The following is a 24,266-nucleotide window of genomic DNA, read 5'->3' on the forward strand; positions in this document are numbered from 1 at the left end:
CCCCCCCCCCCGCTTTCCAACCTCTGTCTGGTAACCTCAGTTTTTTTCTCTCCTTTTGAAAAATCAGCATATTATTGTGATTGTTGAATCTTTCTTTCTTTTAACTTATTTGTTTATTTTTTAGCTCCCACTTATGAGTGAGGACATGCAGTATTTCTCTTTCCATGCCTGTGTTTTTTTCACTTACCATAATTTTCTCTAAGTTCATCCATGTTGCTGCAGATGGCAATGTTTCATTCTTTTCTTTATGGCAGAGTAAATGTATGTGTATATATATATATATTCCATTGTGTATATATACCACATTTTCCTCATCCAGTCACCCAACAATGGACATTTAGGTTGGTTCTAACTCTTAGCTACATGGGAGTGCAGATATTCCTTTGACATGGTTTCCATTCCTTTGGGTATATACCCAGCAATGGAATTGCTGGATCATATGGAAGTTCTATCTGTGCTTGTTTCAGGAGCCTCCGTACCATTTTCCATAATGGCTGCACCAATTTACAGTCCCACCAACAGTGTAGGAGGGTTCCCCCTTTCTCTGCATCCTCACCAGCATGTGTTATTCTCTGTCTTTTTGATAATAACCAGCCTAACTGGGGTGAGATGATATCTCAGTGTGGTTATGATTTGCATTTCCCTGATGTTGAGTGATCTTGAGCATTTTTTCATGTGTCTGTTGGCCACTTGTAGATCTTTCTTTGAGAAATGCCTATTCATCTCCTTTGCCCATTTTTAAATTAAGTTATTTGGTTTTTTACTGTTAAGTTGTTTGAGTTTCTTGTATATTCTGGATATTAATACTTTGTCAGATACATAGTTTGCAAATATTTTCTCCCAGTCTGTAGGTTGTCTTTTCACTCTGTTAATTATTTATTTTGCTATGCAGAAGCTTTGTAGTTTGATATAATCCCATCTGTTTATTTTTCCTCTTGTTGCCTGTGCTTTGGGATCATATTCATAAAGTCAGCCAAGTCCTACTTCCTGAAGTGTTCCCCCCCTACATTTTCTTTTAGAAGTTTTATAGTTTCAGGTCTTATATTTAAGTCTTTAATCCATTTTGAGTTGATTTTGGTATGTGGTGTGAGATACAGATCTAGTTTCATTGTTCTACATATGGTTGTCCGGTTTACCCAGTGCCTTTGTTGAAGATCAGTTGGCTGTAAGTATGTGGGTTGATTTTTACATTCTTTATTCTGTTCCATCTGTCCACATGTCTGTATTAATGCCAGTACCATGCTCTTTTGTTAATATAGCTTTGTAGTATAATTAGAAGTCAGGTAGTGTTATGCCTCTTGATTTATTTACTTATTTTTTTGTTCAGGATTGCTTTGTCTATTTGGGGTCTTTTGCTGTTCCATATGAATGTTGGGATTGTTTTTTCTGTTTCTGTGAAGAATGTCATTGGTGTTTTCATGGGGATTGCATTGAGACTGTAAATTGCTTTGGGTAGCATGGATCTTTGACAATGCTAATTCTTCCAATCCAAGAGCATGGAATGTCTTTCCATCTTTTTGTGTCCTCATTAATTTCTTTCAGCAGTGATTTGTAGTTCTTGTTGTAGAGATCATTCACCTCCTTATTTAAATTTGTTCTTAGGTATTTTTAAAATAAAAATTAATTTTTTTTAATGGATGGCTTAAAAAATCAACTAAGCTGAAAACAGATCCTCCTGTGCCACTGATCCCCGTTCTTTGCACATAGAAGGTACTAAATAAATGCATGGTGAGTTAACAGAATTGGAGCATGGAGAACAGTTATAGCAAGAATAGAAAATGCCTTTGTGCTCCTAAACATACAATCACAACAGTATGTTCTCCAGACAGGAAACCTCTCTTCTTTTTTAGAATGCTCATGCTGCATTTTGCTTTTTTATGGAATCTTCCCCTTTTCTGCCTTCAAGGCTGCCTTTGCTGTTAATTTGGATCAAAATTCACATGGGTAGAAATTTTTTAGCAGAGGAAAGTATAGATGAAATTTCAAATGTGAGGAAGAAGGGCTTTTGCATTGTGGTTTGTCTTGTAAGTCTGGCTTGCTTGATTATTGAGAGATTTGAATATAGGCTGAAACATTGGCCTTGCCTCTGAAAATAGCAAACAGCAACCACAGCTTAAACATGAACATGATGAAATCAATGCTTTAAGAAGATCCATTTCCATCTCCTCTGCTCAACATACCTCCAAATCTACCTTTCACAAGGCATTTCTCTTGTGCTAGAAACACTCCCAAACCATGACTGCAGAAGACTGAGGGCTACAACAGGTAGAAGGACACTACTGGTGTTAATTTACTGTTTTGAACATGACTAGACTATTTTTCTATATCAAACCTGTGGGGAATATAAAAAATGACATCAAAGAATATTCTTCTGGAAACTGATTTATTAGACCAAATATGAAATTACCCATACTTTTCCAAGGGGAAACAAGATTGAAAGCTTCTGAATATAGCCTTTTTATAATCAGATATTTGTGCCTCAATTCCAGAAGCTGGCTATTGAACTCCCAAGAATAAACTGGCACCAATTCCCATGAATGAAATGAGTATGAATCATTTCATTCTTGAAAATTAAACAAAGATGTGACTTAACAGGTGATGAGTTAGGTGGATGTGCAATATTTCCACAAGCACTCAGCTATAATACGTGCTCATATTATTGGTATGATTTGGAACCCTTTGAAGATAATATTTCCACAAGCACTCAGCTATAATACGTGCTCATATTATTGGTATGATTTGGAACCCTCAGACATCATTTCATTCTTGAAAATTAAACAAAGATGTGACTTAACAGGTGATGAGTTAGGTGGATGTGCAATATTTCCACAAGCACTCAGCTATAATACGTGCTCATATTATTGGTATGATTTGGAACCCTTTGAAGATTCCTTCATCTGAGTCTTCTGAGAGAGAAGAGACCCAGCATATCTGTTTAAACATGCTTAACAAATTATTTTTGTGGAAGTCTGTCTTTCAGTGTTTCAGATGAGGTGATGTATAATTTTTACGGCATGGAATGTCCCACATAATCAGGACATCTATTAGAAACAAGTGTCTGTCTTTGAATCGTCCCTTCACCTAAATGAGAAATGGGAGAGAGGACCAGAATTAAGTCACTTCTTGACTTTTATAAATCCAGAAGCCTATTTATCCATCATTTGAGTATATGAAGCTGTGCAATGAAATACAGTAGCCACTAGCCACATGTGACTATGTAATTTTTAATTAATTCAAATCAAACAGAATTAAAAATTCAGTTTCTCAGTTGCACTGCTCACATTTCAGGATTCCTGAAATGTGGCTCACTAGTGCTCCCATATTGAACAGCCAAGATTTGGAATATTTTCATTATTGCAAAGAGAATGGGGCTATTGACATAATTCCCATTTCCCTATTTTTTAAAGTTAGGAGTATTTGTCTCCATAGTCATCATAGAAAGAATTGTAGGATCAATAAGAACACACCTGAAATTAGTTTCTGAAAAATCATTCCAAAACTTTAAAGCCTCATTTTAAGTTGTATAGGATTTTGACTAAACAGATCTTGAAAGATTGAGAAAGAATGGCCAAATTGAATGAATTTTGGAGTCTGCTTGAATAGCTAATTGATTTTTATATTTGATACAAAATAGCATTTTATTAAATCTCATTTGAAACTAACATAATGTATATACATTTGGAAAACTGATTGGAAAAGCCCAGGTATGATGAAGACATGCTCATGTAATAATTATATAATCTTTTACCTACATGTCCTTGAGGAAAAGAAGACAGAACAGGACACAAAGTAGCCAATGAGAGTTTCTTCTTAAATGTTATGTGACAGGAATGACTCACTTGTTAAGATTGGAGAAGACAGCAGAAGGGCTGGAAGTAAAGTTACTTTCTAAGCTCTAGAGTTAGTAGTTTACATCTGTTTCTATGAAGATCTAATGAAATGATCTGGGTGCATCACTTTCCGCAACGATAAAACCAATGTCAGATTAAGCAGTGCCTGTTAGCCAGTGAAGATTAATGGGGGGAAAAAGTACTACAGTGGGGGAAAATTACCCACCATTATTTATTTTAAAAAGAATAGAGCAGTCACTGTGTTAGGTGCTTAGAGTATGCCAGGGGATATAGACATTACAGAGATAATAAATAGACAATTAACTACAACTGCAATATGTATTATAAAGGAAAAGCAAAGCGTCTTATAAAAGCAAATAATAGTAGGACCAAATCAATTTCCTAAAGAAATGACATTCAAGGAGACACATAAAGGATAGTAGTGTTTATCAGGTGACGAGGTGGGGAAAGAAGAGCATCTTGGGTGGAGGATATGTGTATGGAATCCCTATAACAGGAAACAACATTAAGCATTTATGGTATGTCAGGGCACAGAAAGCCAAAAAAATAAATAAAAAGGAGAGTGTGACATGAGGCTGGGGAGGTAGGTGGGCATCTGCTCGTACAGAACATTATAGACCATAATCTGTGAATAATGAATGAGTGAAGTATGCATTTATATAAATATTGTTAGTGTGTGTTTTAATGGACAGTTATAATTCACAGAAAAAAGGCATAAGTATGCAGAAGTACATGGTATAGAACGTTACTTAGTTATCCAGATCTATGAAAAGAAGAGTTTCCAGATGGAAGGAAACAGTATTTTCAAAGCTGGGGAGGTAAGAAAGAATATGGTGTTTTCTAGAAATAGTAAGGGGAAAAGTTGAACTGTAGGTGAGGCCAGATTGTTGAAATTTTTAAATGACAGGATTAGGTGGATGAAGTTCACCTGTTATACAGGATGTAAGCTGATGATATTTAGTGGGGAAGAGACAAACTGAGAACTTTGTTAGGATGATCAATCAAGTGGTGGTGAGTGGTTTTGAGGAGAGAAAAATGTAAATGGATATGAGAGTGTGGATTTGATGTGGCTAAAAGCAAGTCATGCTAGATTTTTAAGGTGAGCAGAAAAACTTTAAAGAGGAAAACAATTCTGTAGGTAAGTGGAACAAAGCTGTCGCAACAATGAAGTAAGGAAGGGTAAGAGTGTGTGGGAAAGGGCAGGTGGCAGCTGGGAGTGTGTCGATATCAAGGGGCAGAATCTAAAAGCTCACGGGAGTGGGATTGCGAGTTGTTGGTGGCCTCCCCAGACTCCATTTTTCTTTTCTCCCACCAGCAGCATCCAAGCTTTTCTTTAGAGACCTACTCCTCACCTCAGCTTCGTGGTACTTAGCATTTAGTAATTAATTAGGTATTTAGTGACTCATTAGGTATTTAATAATTAGTTCAGAAATATACAGGTGACTCTATAAATACAAGGAGACATTTTCTGGGGCTTCTCTGGGAAAGAAGCTTCTTCATCGTTCCCCAGGAGCTCTCAGAGGGGATGATCTCTCTCTCTTTGAAGGGTGTAGGGTAAGGATTTAGAGCCTGGAATAGGTGCAGCCTTTTTATACCAGAATGAGGAAGCAGGATGTGGATGAGCCTATCACAGGGGGAGAACAGAGGCAAAGGAATCACAGAGAAACCATTCCAGTAGCTGATGACACGGAGAATCTCTGGCTCAACCTCTGCACTCCAGTCTTGTGAGCCGATGAGTGTCCTTTGTTTGTATAGGTCAGTTCCTGCAGGGATTTCTGTAGCTTGACACCACCACAGCATCCCTCAGTGATGCAGCGAGGACAGACAAAGATGAGATCATCTTTCAACATAGAAAATGGATGAGAAATTATTGTCAGGCAGGATTAATTTTATCCCAACTATTTCATACTATTAGAATTGGCTTTATAATCAAAAGTATAAGGAAAACAAAAAGAAAATGAAGATTATAATCTATAAATGATGCAGCAGCACATGGTATTAAAACCAAAGATCCCCTGTATGGTCATGTGTGGCTGCTTTCCCTGCCCCCCCCTCCAAATTTTAAAAAGAATATTAAAAATCACTGGTAACTGCTATTAACATGTAGGAGCCTATCTTTCCAACCATTTTTGCACATACACAAATTTATTTATACAAGAATGAGGTCCTGATGCGTAATATCCTGACTTACAATCTGAGGTTTACACATAACAATATGTAGCAGGCATATTTCCATGTCAATAAATGGAGATGTATATTATCTTCTTACTAGCAGTTTTGCATACATGTTTTTATAAACAATATCTGCAGGGTGGTAAAGGGCAAAGGTTTAAGCCAAGGTACATGCTGAGATCTTGGCTCTGCCCCTTACCTCTTAAATATGCTGTGTTTCCTCATTTCTGTTTTGCAGTTTAAATGAAAAGATGCCTCTACAGCCCTTAGCACAATGCCTGGCACAGGTGATAAAAGTTATTATCATCATTTTTAACATTCTCAGCATACTATATGCTGCAAGGGCCAAAGTGAGGAAACATAGAAGATATGTATTAGATACAAATATAGAATAGAATTAGGCCTTACCTATATGCAACAGAAAAAAATCTGTAAGGGAATCAACAAGAAATAACCCGAAATGATTATATTTCTTTACATAAAAATTGCATTACTAATTTAAGGGTCAAATAATTTTTACAGCACAGTTGATAGAAAATTTGAGCAACGAGATTGTTCAAAAAACTGAACGCTTAAGCCCCCTATTTGATTTCTTCCCACCTTCTACAGATTAAGATGAACAGAAACATAAGAGTGGAGTTTATGGTCTTTACAAAAAAGTGATTTTCTCTGTGTCCTTAGGCAAAATGCCTTCAACTGACACAGGCTCCATCTGTACTCCAGGCAAAACTGCACGTTCTTCTTTTTTTAAATGTGTGTTTTTAAAATACCATTTGGCATCTACCCTACAAAGCTGAAAAATTAGCTTTTGGAAAAAAAAAATCACCCAAAATGTTGCTTCTTGTGTAGAGGCAAGCAAATTGGATTCATGTAAATGATCCTTAAGAAATGTCTTTAGGTCTGTATTCCAACAATTGCATTTTTAAAAATACACATTGATTTGCTTTTAAAATTCTAGTCTCCTTATATGTTTTTTCTGTTAGAAAAGAATCTGAATTACGCAAGTATATCTTGCAAGAAGAAACCTGGTAAATGGAAACCCCTATTTGCATTATAGAAAAATTAGTGATTATTTACTCTTCAAAATGATTTTTGAAAATAATTCAAAGTAAAATCCCTTTACGTAGAAAACTTGCCAAGAGAACTAAAAACATGATTTAAATTTAATACACTTTTCTAAAATGCATCGACTATGCATAGCAATATAACAATGAATATGAAAAATTGTTAATATATCCTCCATCGTATTTCCAGCAGTATATGTATTTCTAGAAACATTTTGAGCTAGAAAGAAATGAAGGTATCTCTAGCACATATACCCTGGTGATACAAGAAGTTGACCACATCCAGTGCAAACCAGTAAAATGGTAATGATGGGGTCATTTGCCCATTGGACTGTGTGGTCTTCCAAGACGGGACTATGACTTAAGCATGTCTGTATTAGTGGTCTTTTCCATATTTGCATTCTAAAACTTCCATTCTGTGAATTATTCAATAGTGTTAACTGAATGACTTTAGAAAAAAAAAGCAGATCCCCACCACAACCTTTAATATATCAAAATTAATTCCACATGGACCAAAGATTTAAACATTAAAAACAAAACCATAGACTTCCATTTCATCAACATAAAAGACTAGGTTTTTGGAGATTCCCTCATGGCATAGGACATCCACAAGTTTGGATTAAGTTTTTAAAATATATTTTTAATGCATGGATGGGCTGCCAAGAAACTAAAGGGAATTTTCAAAATCCTTGAAGCCAGAATTAACAATAAGGAGAAATAATCTAGTCCTGAAATTCCTTATTCCTGGTCACACACAGTGTTGGTTTTGTTGGGCCACACATGAGGTTGAAGTTGGTAGAGAACAAAGAATGGGAAGGTAAAGCAGAGACTCTGGAATAAAGAAGGTACCCCACACCCCAAAGGCTGACATCCTCATTATATGATAAGTAAACTTTCAATGAGAAGAAAGTCTTGGCCCGTCTCAGGCTTCATGCTAATTGGAGCTGTGCAGCAGGGAGTGTGGGGGGAAGAATCTCTCCTCTCTAGATTCCTCACCACAGGTTCCCACTCACACTAGGTGGGAAGATGAAATTAACATTATTTGTGCAACCCAAATAAAAAACCCTCTAATCAAAAATTTAGATCAAAGTGATAAAATGTGGTTATTGGACTACTTAATAAAATTGTGCTTAAGTAATTATTATCCATATGGGGGAAAAATTAAAATTATATTTCTACCTCACATCATACACAAAATGTCAGTTCTCAATGGCTTGATGACCTTTGAGAAAGGCAAAATTTAAAATCCTTTAGTAAAAAATAAAGAAGATATTTTTAACCTTGATCTACACAAGGATTTCTTCAGCAAGATGCAAAGTGTGCAAACCAGAAAGGGAAAGATTGATAAATTTGATAATTAAAATTAAGAACTGTTCATAAAAAATATATACATAAAATGGAAAATGACAATCCCTAAATGGAACTATGACAAGCCTTCCAATGACTACGAAAGAGCCCTTTCTTCAGGTCACTGTGGATCTCTTCACCTATATGCTTCAGTAGGGACATGCATTTATTTTAATGCCTCTATGCTTAGACCATCTTATCTAAAATATTGTCCTTGGCATTGCTATAAATACGGTATATCGGGATTTCCATAAAGCATGGTTCTGGTCTAGTTTTGTTCATTCAATTGCTTTTTCATTCATTCATACCAATTAATAAACATTCACCGAGCATCTACTTTATGCCTAGTACTGCTCTAAGCCCTGAACATCCTCAAGAGAAGCACAGCAGATTTTAAAAATTCATGCATTCATTGATTTAACAGCTATCTACTGAGGAACTACAACATACCAGGCACTGAGATAAAGCAGGGAAAAAATAGAAAAATTTCCTGTCCTTATCGATTTTACCATTTAATGATATCTACTAATATCACATTAACATTAATATCTAAAGCTCTCTATACCCATCCCTCAGCTGCTGACCCAAGATTTCCAATCCCTTGCAAAACTCCCTCACCATCAGTGTATTTCTGGTGGCTGCCAAGGGGGCATCATTCATTCATACAATCCATTGTCACTCACCACTCGATTATTATTTAACTCTGTGAGATATTCTATGTGATTTTTAACTTTGAAATATGTCAGCATAGATAATAATGTGTTGTGCCTGGGTGGGTCTGTGTGTTTTCACTTACACCTTAGGGTAGTTAATTATCCTAGTTAATTGCCCTAACTAAAATCACCTTAGGGGTGGTCAATTAATATGCAAAAGACGCTAATCAGGAAACATACACTGAGGATGGCTAGTTAACCTCTGCGAAAACTTCTAAGAACCCAACACTCTAGAGGCAGTTACTGCAAAACTATTTTAGTCCTTTCTCTGTCATAATCTATTGTCTACATCAAAAGTTTATTAATTAGCATAAAAAATAGAAATCATTTTCATTGGTGAAATAAACAGTGTTACAGACACTGGATTGACTAGAAGTATCATACAGGTACTTTCCCCATTACTAAAACACATTATAAGACTCTAGTCACCCAATAATAGCCCAGTTGCCTCAAAAGGGATCTGTGGATTTAGGATTCTGAAGAGAAAGTGGTGTTACCAGGCTCCTACTAGAAATTTAAGCTGAATTCTACATCTAAAAATTGTCGCAAAAGTTTATTAATTAGCATAAAAAATAGAAATCATTTTCATTGGTGAAATAAACAGTGTTCCAGACACTGGATTGACTAGAAGTATCATACAGGTACTTTCCCCATTACTAAAATACATTATAAGACTCTAGTCAGTCAATAATAGCCCAGTTGCCTCAAAAGGAATCTGTGGATTCAGGATTCTGAAGAGAAAATGGTGTTACCAGGCTCCTACTAGAAATTTAAGCTGAATTCTACATCTAAAAATTGTCATATTAACCTAAAGAGAATTACAGAGACCTGGGACTTTGTCATACTTACAGCATGAGCTGGATGTCTGTTTTTGTGCCTATTTATCTGTGGCAGAATTTGAGAATTTGGCCTGACTCACTTTACTGCAAAGTAGCCCTAGAGAGATTTTAGAGGAGGAAACCTATAGCCCTCTACCTATAGCTACTACAGGCTACCTACCATCTACCAAAAAGAACCTAATAATAATAACCCTTGGAAGATCTAATAGTGAATAAGCAAATTGGCTTATGTTCATTTGCCACAGGTAGAATTATTACCCCATTTTAAAGAATAGGAAACAATCCTTAAAGATGTTAAGTCACTTCATCAAGTTCTCAAAATTAGTAAGTGGAGGAACTGGTATTTGAAGGCAGATCTGCATTTATTCCAACACCATAAACATTATATAATTATGAAATTCTGCCTCACATTGTTGGACAGATGGCCATTTGTTACCCTCTAGCCTTTGCAGAGAGAGCTTGGCTCTCAATCCACGGGTGAGTTACAAGCACACCAGTTGCGAGGTTTGCAAGAATACATATTCATCCCATTAAACCTCCTGTCCATATTACCACTCCCTTGACTTTGGGCACATTTTTTTTGGTGCACAGGTGGCTCTGGATGACAGACAATAGTTCTGGTTTAGCTGTATCTGCCTCTGGGAGGAAGACACAGGGCATCCTGAAATCCTACTACTTTTCAAAGACACTGTTGTCTAAAAGATTTTGAATGGAATCCTGCAGAGAGAATATCGTAGGAAGGGGTCAAGTTGCTAATCTTACTAAAATAGTCCAATTATTTGAACTCAGATGTTTCACAGCATATGAAGATGCACTTATCAGTTTACAGCCATGTCATCCAATCCAGATAATGTTCTGCCTCCAAAGGGGCCGCTCATACCCATTCTGGCGGCAGCCCAGGCTGGGAGCTTTCCGGTTAGAGCAGCGAGATGCCCAGGCCAGTGGACTCCAGGGCTTCATCCCTGCTAGGTAAGATGGCTGGCATCTCCCCACATTTTGATACTCCGAACATCTTTATAGGCATGCCAGGATGCCAGTGCTTCTCTGTTAATTCCAGTGCTGCACAGCTGACTCGTGCTCCACTCACAGTCCTTGAGCCTTTGCAATCACCTGTACAAACAGCCCCAAAGCTCCCTGAAGGATGCTGGGAGTCGTGGGGAGGGACCTGCTCACTTTGGTATAATAATGTCTTAGTCTGTTGCGTCTGCTATAACAAAATACCATAAACTGGGTAGCTTTTAAGCAATAGGAATTTATTTCTCACAGTTCTGGTGGCTAGAAAGTCCAAGATTAAGGCATATTTGGTGTCTGGTGGGGGCCTGCTTTCTGGCTCACAGGCTGTCCCTTCTTGCTGTGTTCTCAAATGGTGGAAGGGGAGACCAGAGTTATTAGCCCCTTATAAGAGCATTAATCCCACTCATGAGGGTGGAGCCTCATGACCTAATCCCCTCCCAACAGCCCCACCTCCTAAAACCATCACCTTGAGGGTTAGGTCTCAACATGTGAATTTGGGGACATGTGAACATTTAGTCCATAGAAGCATCATCATCATCATAAAGCAATTATTTACTAAGTGCTTTCTCAGGGAGCAACCTGTGTCCAATGACAGCTGATGTAAGAATACAAAGACCTGGCTTCTGTGATTCAATTTGGGAAAACTCTGATGGTCCTTCCCAGTAATAAAGCTCCCCTTAGGATGGTTGAGGCCTGAGTTGGAACTGCCTTGTAGGTCAGCTTCTCCCTTTGCCCAATGCTGCCTTCCACATTTCCTTATGGGTGTATTTCCCAAGAACACTTCCTAATAAACCTTCTACTTGCAACTGTCCATCTCAAAGTCTGTTTCCATAGAACTCAATCTAAGATAGGACACATCTTTTCAAAGGACAGATCCACCATGGACTTTAGCAAGTAGGGTCCCTCTGTGTATCTCAGGGGCTCAGAGAGCCGTGAAGACATCAGGAGGTGGGATAGCAATGAGTCTGAGGCCCTGACAATTGGAAATGTTCATTAGTGGAGCTCTGTAGTATAATTTCATAGAAGATTATTCTATCTGGAGGCTAACAGATGGCTCTGAAGCCAATTTCGGGAATCTAATTCAACAGAGAGATTCTGCTGATGTCACCAGCACTTGAGCTGTGTGTTCCAGTGTGGGCTTTTTAAGGGTTTTGGTTGTCTTTTTTATTTCTTCCTTCCACAAACAGCCATAGAGCCTCGAGAGTTAATTCAGCCTTGTAGTCACTCCAAGGCCATCTGTTGTTCAAATTAAAATACATATTTTTAACTTTAACCTTTCAATCTCTAAAGTTTTAAACCTTTGCAATGGAAACAGTCATTTTGCAACAGCTTTCCAGCTTCCTGATTCAGTGACATCAATGAAAGGGGAATGTCAGTTTCGGGAACATCAGTAAGGAACGTTGGCAGGGCTGACATGGGTAGAGGGACGTGGAGAATTTACCAGGTTATTTTCTGTTCTTGCATGACATGGTAACGTGCTATGCTCTCGGTAGTTGGAGTTAATCAAAACTCTGAATAGATTTCATGAAGGATAATTTAGGAATTCACATTTCTTCTGAGACATGAATAAATAAAAGAGCTGGAAAAAATACTGCAGGATTTAGGCTCCCTCATTAGTTCTATTAATCTGTTGGCATATTCTGATGTGGAGGCCAGAATAAAACATAACCAAAATGCTAATTTCTTTGTGAATGATTTTTTTCTTACTTAAAAAATTATACATGTTCATTGTAGAAAATCAGAAAAATGTGGAAAACTACAAAGATACTTATCTTCCTGCTGTCTAGAGATCAATGCTTTTAACATCTTGTAGTATTGCGTTTCTACTCTAAAAGGTTAATATAAATACCTCCTGAAAACAAAACAAAACCTCCTGAATGCAGAGATTAGGCCATTATAACCCACGATGTGTTGTCCTTGATATTTGAGGATACTATTGCCAATCCGTGATTAAAAGTGGCATATGTTTTGAATCTATTTTATCTTATTTCTTCCTACCAAGATTCAAGATTTTTTTGTGTGCCATCTACCTTACCTGTGACAAATGAATAAATTTGCTAAAACTATTTTAAACTACACAAATTAAAATGATATATTACCATTTTCATTTAAATTTAATTCAACGGCTCATTTTTATGATAACCACTAGGTATTCTGCACTGAGATGGGTAAAGTATAAGGATATGGTGGGAAAGGGAGATATATATGTGAAGACCACCATACACTTTCTGACTATAGAAGCTCATATTTCTTTATTCATGCAATAAATATTTATTGAACATCTCCTATATGCTGGGCATTGTCCTAGGCACTGGCAAGGACATATAGTGAACGGAAATAAGGACAAAGATCCTGCCTTCATGGGGCTTACCTTCCATTGGAATAGACAGACAAAAAACAAATGAGATTATCTCAGAGAGTGTATATTAATCATATTTTTTATTTTCTGTATCTTATGATGTTTTCACATCTTAAACATCTTTTTGGCCAGAAAGAGACTGCCCCTCCAGGGCTAACCAATTCTTGGAGACAGCAAGGGACTCAGGAGTACGCCTTTCATATGCAACCAACCAGTCTTGAGTCTATACCACCAACCACTCCTTTTTTCTAACTCTAGCCCTCCAGGCCAATATTTTCCCTGCCCTAAATCATTGCAGAGCCAGGAATCAGACAACTAGAGATCACCTCCATAGCCCAAAGCCCACAGAATTGTTAAAACTAGCCAGTCCTAATGTGTTCACTCTGTCCTGCCTTGACTTTCCCAGGGAATCCCCAGTAAAGGTTCTGACCTAAGACTTCCCTCTCTCCTGTTCTGCCTTCTACCAAAACCTGGTGCTTCCTCTGTGGCCCTGTGTGGTGTGGCATGTCCCCTTCTCTTGAGAAATGTAATAAATTCTTTCAGTGGCATTGCCCTCTCTGTGTTGTCACTCAGTCACCTCCATAAATTAAGATCATTGAGACATAGTGGCAAGTACTGTGAAGGCAATACAAGAGGGGTGTTAAAAAGAAAAGCTGAGGGGAGCTACTTCAGAGCAGTAATGAGAAAATTCTTATCTAAGCAGGTGGTATTTTGGCTGAGATCTGAATGATGGAAGGAGCCAGCCATGCAAAGAATGTTCTAAGCAGAAGCATTAACAAGTACAAATATCCTGAATCAAGACTAGCTTCACCTGTTCAGTGAACAGGAAGGCCTGGATGGCTGAGGCAGAGTGGGACAGGAGGAGGTGGAAGATGTAGGTGGGGCAAAGTTCACGGTGGGCTTTGGGATAGGGCAGACCAGACAGATGTGCAAATAAGTGTGATAGCACATTGTGAACAGTACCCTTGCACTTCTCTCAAAGTCTTTGAAGATACAATACTGCTGAACCCCAAATTTTGCATCTCTGGTGCAATCCCCAGAACTGTGGCACAGCCATGAGAATGACACTTCTGGGTGGATGTATTTGATCATATCATACTTCAATCATACTTTGGCCATGCTCCAGTGTTTCCTGGAAGGTGAGTCTTCGTAAATGGAAGGACTACTTTCATCCAAAAGTGCTGAGTGAAATTATAAATGTTACAATGTGAATAATACGGGCAAAGACCAAGTACAATGTGCATATCCTTTTGTGGTTTATGGCTGGGGGCTGAGAATGGTAATGAGAGGGGTTCCTAATAGAGTTCTTGTTGAAGCTCAGCTTACCGACAGCTGGCTTCAGTGCCTGAACATGAATCATGATTTGCAAGCTGGGCCCAAATCCTGATTAGAATAATAACTAGGTGGCTTAGTCTTGACAGGTCTTTAAAACCAAATGCAAGACTACCTTTTCATCCACTTTTTTGGTTTGGCGTGACATCATTGTGTTTTCATTTACCTGCTGCATTCATAAGAATATTTCATTTCTAGGTTCAGAAAATAGACTCCAGGTATTATAGGGAAAGGATTTTTTTTTTTTCTTTTTGTCTTTTTTCATGTCCGGCAACGGATCGCAACCCTCAGTGTCGCGCCCGCACCTCGCTCAGCCAGTGAGCGGGAACCCGTCTGTATGTGGGATCCGAACCCTCAGTGGGAGCTCCTCCGTGCTCCCAAGCGGCGCACTGTAGCAGTGCGCCACCGGGCCGGCCCCTAGGGAAAGGATTTTTTAAAATTCCTCTTTTCCCATAACCCAAAATATTTTCTTTGGAGCAAAGCTTGGCTACAGCTTTACTCATATAAAGGATGTGGTTGGAGAATAGTTTATTAACAACAATAATATGAGCCAAGATTTAAGCTTAGAGCTGTACAATTTAAGACATTTATTATTATTACAGCCCTGTTTGAGAGTTGCTATCATGTCCCCCACTTGATAGATGAGGAAACTGGGGCTTAGAGAGTTTAAATTCCAAGCTCAAAGCCAAATGGGGAGTGTGGACCCAAATGCTTGGAGGACCCTGCATGCACCTCAGCCTGTTGGCCTCCAGCCTGCACTTCCCACCCCACCACACTGCCTCCCAGTGTGCTGTTTAACCATCTGCAGAACAGAAGCAGGCCTACCCCACCTTACATGGCTGTTGTCAGGAGCAGAGGATACAAAACAATGCTTGTGAAGGACTCGATAGATGATAATTTAAAGATAAGAGGATAAAAGAAAGTCACACATTGGGTCACACCCCAATTCACTGACAGACGTCACCTCTGGAGCAAAGAAAGCAGCATTCCTAGTGCTGAATGGGAAAAATGTGCCTCCTGTGAACACCACCTCTGCAATAACTCCTGGTGATTTTCCTTTGTATGGAACTGGGTTGGAGACACGTTTCAATGCAAAGGTGTTTCTAATTTAGTAGAAAAAGTAGCACTTTTAAAGTGCTTATGCCAAGGTCTCAACCAATAATATAATATGTTCTTTCTGCAATACATTCTCTCTATAATATTATTCTCTCTATAACATATTCCATATATAATTCCCCTAATATATTTCCCCAAGACAATAGTAATCAAAATAATTCATTAAATGTTGATTTTGGGGCCAGCCCAGTGGCGCACTGCTACAGTGCGCCGCTTGGGAGCGCGGTGGTGCTCCTGCCAAGGGTTCGGATCCCACATACAGACCGGTTCCCGCTCACTGACTGAGCAAGGTGTGGGACCAACACCGAGGGTTGCAATCCCGTTGCCGGTCCCGGTCCAGTACGGGCCCGACACTGAGGGTTGCGATCCATTGCCGGACACGAAAAAAGACAAAAGGAAAAAAAAAAAAAAATGTTGATTTTGGGGGCCGGCCCGGTGGCGCACTGCTACAGTGCACCGCTTGGGAGCGCAGCAGCAGTTCGGATCCCACATACAGACCGGTTCCCGCTCACTGACTGAGCAAGGTGTGGGAGCAACACTGAGGGTTGCAATCCTGTTGCCGGTCCCGGTCCAGTACGGGCCCGACACTGAGGGTTGCGATCCATTGCCGGACACGAAAAAAGACAAAAGGAAAAAAAAAAAAAAATGTTGATTTTGGGGGCCGGCCCGGTGGCGCACTGCTACAGTGCACCGCTTGGGAGCGCAGCAGCACTCCCGCCGACGGTTCGGATCCCACATACAGACCGGCCGCTCACTGGCTGAGCGAGGTGCGGGCGCAACACCGAGGGGTGCGATCCCATTGCCGGTCCCGGTCCGGTACGGGTGCGACACTGAGGGTTGTGATCCGTTGCCGGTCACGAAAAAAGACAAAAAAAAAAATGTTGATTTTGTGTATAGTTATATTTGTTCCACACCATATTTCTTTCTTTTTTTTTTTTTTTCCTTTTTTTTGTCTTTTTTCGTGTCCGGCAACGGATCGCAGCCCTCAGTGTTGCGCCCGTACCAGACCGGGACCGACAACGGGATCGCAACCCTCAGTGTTGCACCCGCACCTCGCTCAGCCAGTGAGCGGGAACCGGTCTGTATGTGGGATCCAAACCCTCGGCGGGAGGGCCGCTGCACTCCCAAGCGGCACACTGTAGCAGTGCGCCACCGGGCCGGCCCCTCCACACCATATTTCAAAAAGGATATGAGGTGCCTTAAAATACGCAAACAATTCAACATAATACAAAAGATCATAAATAAGCTTTTACGTAATGCAAATAAAATAGAAAGGAATCAAAATGGAAGCAGAGAGAGGTTATGTTACCTGACATATGTGCTTTAAAGCCCCTTAGCCTTTCCAGAATTCCTGTGTATCATCCCATTTGATCCTTGACACAACCCTAGAAGTGGGAAGGCATGGCATTATTAACCCAGTTTTACAGATGAGGTAGCTGAGGTACAAAGAGCTTAGATGATCTTCTCAAGGTAACAGAACTGGTGAACACACTGGGACCAGATCTAAGGTTTCCTGACTGCTGAGTCAGAATTTTGATGCCCAAGCCATCAGGCTGGGAGAGATCCCAGGACAGTCAGGATGTGAGTGAGCCATGTCTTGGCCGCTGGGCTCCTTTTTGGCCTGTCTTCAAGTATCATGCAAAGCCCACTTGGTGCTGGTTGGCTGCCCAGAGTCCTTTGCCAGGGCTGCTGCACTTCTCCAATCCTTTATACCCCCCCACCAAGAGTCTCATCTGGACTTGCCTCCTTGAATGTCATAAACCTCTCCTATGCCATGAAAATCGCCCAATCCAGTTTTCAGGACCCCCAGTGCCAATTCTTGGCTAGGTGAGTGAGTGCTCGCTGAATATGCACATTCAGGTTTAGACATATATGTATGTTGAAACAAAGCATAAGCCACAGGTGGTGACCGTAGAGAATGATGTTTTGGTCTCAATAAAATAAAGCCATTTCTAACAACAAGGCTGTCCAAAACCAGTGTGGCTGCTCAGGTGAGGAGAGGCATGGACGTTTGTGACCTCCTGTCTCTGCAGTGGCTCCAGCACAGGCTCGATGCCCACCCATCAGCTGTGGACTGTGCAGGGATTGTGTTGGCCTCTGCTAGTTGGATTAGATGCCTCTGGCCCTTGCTCTGTCTCCTTCAGTCTATGATTCTGAGGGAATCTGTGTTGATGTGCCACTAGAGCTTGTCCTCTCTCCTCTCAAGCAACATTTGGAGTTAATGCCTTCAGTCAGAGGTGTGACTACACAAGGGAGAACTCCCTAGGCCTGCTGGGGATGGGGTCAGAGAGACTTCAACACCTTTAATCACACCATGGAAGAAGCCACCGAGCCCATATAACCTTGCTTCCTGGGACAACCTTGCTCTGTTTATAGGTTCTTTCCAAAGCTTCTCTTTTTAAGTTGCTGTTTAAAGGTTTTTCCTGAAATCGCTAAATTGTATCTCTATTTTATAAAGCTTAAAAGCATGTCTCCGTGAATTTGAATCCTGGGAAACCTCTTAGCATTAAAGCAGCCTCACATTTTAGTCTACTCTGACCTCCTGGTGGTTGTTTCCACGGAGAACAGCAGTGAAGCTGGCCTAGGAAGGAGGAGACACACAGTAACACATGTGTATGTTGACAATGCTATTTCTAAGATGATCATAAAAAGATGTTGAAGGAAGCAGGGTGAATGCTGGATCATGGAACAAAGGCAGAGTTCGTGTCCCACATCACCCCCAGCCAAGGTGCAGACACTCCCCTACGCCCCGCCACATTCACCTCACCCCAGGTTAGACTCTAGTGTTATCTGTGCCAGCAAACACATGTATCAAACACCTCCTCTGTGCTAAGCATGTACTGGACACTGCCTTTAAGGAGCATCTGGTCTTGTCAAGGATGAAAAGTATGAACGTATTTATTGATGCTGCACCGTATCCAGAAAAGAAGTAAAGGCAGTTTACAGAGAAAGAGCATTGGTAACGACATGAAATGAGGCTAATACAAAAACGCAAACCATAGAAGAATGGATAAAACAAAATGCAGGACATGTATGCAATGGAATATAATCCAGCCTTAAAAAGGAGGGAGATCCTGGCACATGCTACAACATGGATGAACCCTGCGGACATTACGCTGAGTGAAATCAGCCAGACACAACAGGACTAATTTTATGACTCCGCTTAGATGAGGTACCTGGAGTAGTCAACTTCACAGAGACAGAAAGTAGAATACTGGTTGCCACAGGCTGGGGGAGATTGGGGAATGGGGAATTATTGTTTAATGGGCACAGAATTTTAGTTTAAGAAGGTAAAAAAGCTCTGGAGGTGGATGGTGGTGACACTTGCACAACAATGTGGGTGTTCTTAAAGCCACTGAACTGTACACCTAAAAATGGTTAAAAGGTCTATTTTATGTTATGTATATTTTACCACAAAAAGAAAAAAAAAGACACTGAATTCCAAAGGCTTAGTACAAAAAAAAAAAGAATGTAAAATATCTTTTTAGTATTTTTTTTACATTGATTGCAAATTAAAACAATAATATTTTTGATACGGTGAGTTAAATAAAACACATTATTAAATTTTTTAAAATTCAAACTGCAGAGAATCACAAAATCAAATAATTTCAGGGGCCCAGCAGGTACATATACAAGTGAAGTGATAAATGATATTTATAATAGAAGGTGGGTATGTTTGAGGCAACCAAGAGTCTATGTGCCTAGCCCTAAGGCATTCAGACCAAATTTTAAGAAACTCTAGCTAAACAAACAAAACATGTCCTCAGTCTCAATGATCTGCAGGCAACAGTTACTACACCTAACATAGAAAGTTACATATTTGCTAAGAGAGCACAAAATTTGGCTTAAGCTCTCTAGCAGCCAATGTGAAAGGAGAAATTTAGCCAGTTGCACAGTTCACAGGGTAGTGAGGTAAAAACCAAGCAGTTATTCAGAAGCACATGTGCTACTGTTACTGAGATAGGAAATTTCTCCTGCAGGTCTTATAGAAAGAACACTATAAGGTGGTGAAAACACTCTTAGACGTTGTGACAAGTCCTGTGAGATTTTTTTCTCATCTCATCCCTCTTCTGAGGCCTAGTATCTCAGAACAGTGTGACAAAATCAGTTCTGGCAGAGGCCAGAGGTCCAATGGGAGGAAAAGTAGTGCTGAGTGAATGGTGGAGATTTAGATTTCTGCCTGGTACATAGTTGGTGCTCAGGAAATATTTGTTGCTTGAATGAGTGTGTAGATGTCTTAATTTCTTTGTACTGCTATAACAAAATGCCTTAATCTGGATAGTTTATAAGCAATAGGTTTCTTTAAGTTTTAAGTTCACATGTAATAATTGTACATATGTATAGGGTATAAAATAATATTTAAATATATGTATATCCTGTGTGATGATCAAGTCCGGCTAATTATTGTAAACAGTAGAAATTTATTGTTCACAGTGCTGGAGGCTGGGAAATCTAAGATCAAGGTGCCAACAGATCTGATGTCTGGTGAGGTCTTGTTCTCTGCTTCATGGATGGTGCCATCTAGCTGTGTCCTCACGTGTTGGAAAGGGCAAGGGGGTTTGCTGTAGCTATATTTATAAGGGTACTAATCCCATTCATGAGCGTGGAGTTCACATGACTTAATCACTTCTCAAAGGCCCCCCACCTCCTAATCCTATCACATTGTATATTAGGTTCCAACATATGAATTTTGGGGGTACCAACATTCATACCATAGCAGTAGAGAAGATAAAATGTAGGCATTTCATGGCCAAATGTGTAAAGAGAGTATTTTAGGGAGTAACCTGGCTGGAGGATTTTAGTCAAGACTTTCTTAGTGGCAAGTAATAAAACTCTAACTCGACCTTGATTTGGAAAAAAATGGAAATGTATCAAAAGCATTTTGAAATGTCTCACATAATTAAATGAAAGAGTTGAACATTAAGTATGGGGAAGGCAGGGTGGTGGTGGGCCTCCATGGTGGACATGGAGATGTGCTGCCCAGATTCCCTTTCAAAAAAGAATGTGTTTCTCCAGATGCTGGCTGCATGGTCAGTAGACAGCCTTCAGCCTTCAGTAGGCAAACCTACTTCAGGGTTTGCCTCAGCTGCAGAGAGTTGCCTCACCCAACAGTAGGCCTTTCCTGGGGCAGCCCATGTCCAGTAACTGATCCCCATAGCAGTATAAAGGCCAGGCATCTTAGCACGGGCAGGACAATTCTGATGGCCCGTTTATTCTCCAGAGCTCTCTGTAGAGTTAGCCATGGCTTTGTCAGACCTGAACTGAGTTCACTTTCTTCCTCTACTCAATTCTGCTTCCTCCTCCTTTGCGTAGGGGTTGCTCCCTAATAAGTATCCTACACTCCAAATTCCATCCAGCATCTGCTTCCATGGAACCTAACTTCAACAGCCTGAGAAACATTGAAAACAAGGGACTCAAATGCCACCAGGATGCTCTCTCTTTCATCTGTCCTTCTTTCTGGATCTTTGCTTCTGTTTCTTATACTCCAGATTGCCTTTCTCCAAATATTGGGAAACCTGATCACGAAGAGATTCTGGTAGCTTTAGCCACAGAAATAGTCAGGTTGTTATTGCTTAGTTCCGATTTTCTTTAAAAAATGTTTTAAATTCTGAGAATGGGTAGTAAGTAGCCCAGCTGGGGTCAAGTGCCCACCCCCAAACAAATTAATTTTGGCCTAGATGTCAAAGCATTACAATTGGTCAGCCAGGCTTGGCATAAAACTTGTTTCTTAGGAATGCGATCATACAAGGGTACTTCAACAAGTTCATGGAAAAATCAAATTGAAAGATAATACTAATGTTTCCATGAACTTGTTGAAATACCCTTGTACGAGAACAGACATGGCAGCCCCATAAATCAATGGGGTTTTGGAGAGGGTTGCTGAACAAAAATAATGCCATAATGATAGCCTCTTCGTTATGGGGATTAGTAGAAGTTGCCTTTGAGAGATTAATTTGGGATTTTGAATGTCATGCATAGGAGATAAAACAACTTTATCTAGTTCTTTGGTTTTCAAACAAACACTTAAAACAACAGGATTTTTTCAAATAAAACTTGCTTAGGAACACTAACATAATAAACAGATAACAATTGAGCTGCTGATTCCAGAGGAAGCAGGAAGCCCAGACTCCAGTCTCTTGTCCTTCTCTGATTCCGTTTCCCAGCAGCCGGTGAATCACCTCATCCATTCATTCAACCAATACTCACTGAACACTTATTCTGCCTCAGGCATTGTGCTATGTGCTGGAAAGACAAGAGCCCAGTAAGAGCAAATGCAATTCCTATTTCTGGAGCACACTATGAGAGTACTTCAAAAAGTTCATGGAAAAATAGAATTGAAAGATAATATAAATCTTTCCATGAACTTTTTGAAGACCCCTCATATGTACAGTCCTAGGACACAGTTTGAAATGCTCTATTCTGGGCAATTATGTGGGGGTAGGGAGAATGAGAATAAAGGATAAGAACAGAACAGGGATGCTTTAGAAATATGACCTGTTGGTTTTAGGTATTGTCAGCTTGATTTGGGGAAGACCGGTCATGTTGATTAATTAGAAGACGATTACAATGGCTAAGACATCAAATGTGGGGTATAAACTAGAGAAAAGGCAGAGGAAATGAAAAGGAAGTGTGGATACAAGAAATGTAATGTAAAAGAAATTGATGAGTCTTGGTGACAACCTCTTAATGGATCTGGCTGTGTCTATTAATGCATGATATTAAAACAATCCCACATACATTTATAGGTCCTAGGTCCCCCCCTCCCCCACTTTTCCCACGCAATCAAATGTGCAATACATTCTGATCTATGTTGCTGCACTTACGTATTAATCATTCATGCATTTTTGATGGTGCCTTTCAGCCCCATTCTTTCAACACCCTGACCACTCACACATATTTCTCATGGTTCCAAATACAACAGTCTCTCCTGGCTGATAGTAGCCATGCCATTCCTCATGTTCTCTTTGCATATAACTGTAATCAATATTAAATTCCTGAAAATTTACAGTTCAAGTAATATCAAATACCCCTTTAGCTAAGATATTGTTCTCTAGCCTCTCAGAGACTTACTTTGTGTCATATGAAAACAATTTTAATATTACTTTCTATGTGTTTTAAGTTCATGTATAGTTCAATGTGTGGTTATATGCAATAAGGTCCATTTTTTTGGCCTCATGATGACTCAGTATTTTTTAAGTATCTTGGGCTGAAGATGCTTGCACAACTACCCCCCTATATATTCACTTTGCAATTTAGATTTTTAAAAATTTTGCAGGATGATTTCTAGAAAAATTCTTATGAATCATTGCTCCAATGCCTCACCCTGCTCACATTTCACTGTTGAGGGAAACCGAAGAAACTTTATTCTGAACTTCTTAATTTGTTCTTTTGCTACTAGAAGATAATACAAGAAAAGGTGGGGACATGTATATTTTATGACAACTCACCATAAAGAATCAGAGAGATTTTTATTGGTCACTGAAGCCCTGGTCATAAGCAAATCACTGGGAGCAAAGGTTTAAACTTAATTCCTGCTGCATGCTTCTTTCTTTATGTGTTTATTCTTAAGTATCTACCTAGGCTGCAAGCTACATCAAGGCAGAGACCACTTATTATGTGTCCTTATGTTTAACATGCTACTTTATTGGGCACAAAAATTCTAGACCTCATTTCACTCATTTATTTGTTCATTTGACAAATATTTATTGAGTACCTACTGTGTGCTAGGCTGTGCTGTTCCTGTTTTAAATACTTGGGATATAGCAATAAGTAAGGAATATATAGTTCCTAGCCTCATGCTGCATATTGTGTAACAGGAAAATTAGACATTGAACAAGCAGGATCTAGTAAAGATTGCAATATTCAGCAAGTATTAAGAAGTGTGATGAGGTTTACGAAAGGGAAGTGGAAAGTCTACAAGAACAACTATTAAAAGACCATCACCCTTCCTCCACTTTCTTCCCAAGTTTTCTCCTCTGCTGCCTCATTCCTCCCTGGATCTATGAGTGAAACTGGCATCAGTGACACAAAGCATGAGGGTTACCATTCTGTGACGTCTATGTCTCTTGGGGCTCCTTTTTTTGGTTAACACAAGTTGGCACCTCACAGTCAGGTCCTGTAAGCAAAACAGTCTCTGCCATTGTTGGAGCACACATGTGGTGGGAGAGACACATTTGTTTTTTTTTTTTTATTTTGTCAATATACACTGTATATGATTATTATGGCCCGTCACCGACACCTCCCTCCCTCCTCCCTCTCTCCCCTCCCCCCCAAGAATGTCCTTTCCGTTTGCTTGTTGTAACAACTTCATGGAAGTATAGTTGTTATATCTTCTTCCCCCCCCCCCCCCCCTCCGGTTTTTTTTTTTTTGTGTGTGTGTGTGTGTATGTGGGTGAATTAGATTGTGTGTTTTTCTTTTTTTAGCTCCCACCAATGAGTGAGAACATGTGGAATTTCTT

The sequence above is a fragment of the Galeopterus variegatus genome, unplaced genomic scaffold (genome assembly GCF_000696425.1).
Source record: "Galeopterus variegatus unplaced genomic scaffold, G_variegatus-3.0.2 Scaffold102, whole genome shotgun sequence".
Taxonomy (NCBI): Eukaryota; Metazoa; Chordata; class Mammalia; order Dermoptera; family Cynocephalidae; genus Galeopterus; species Galeopterus variegatus.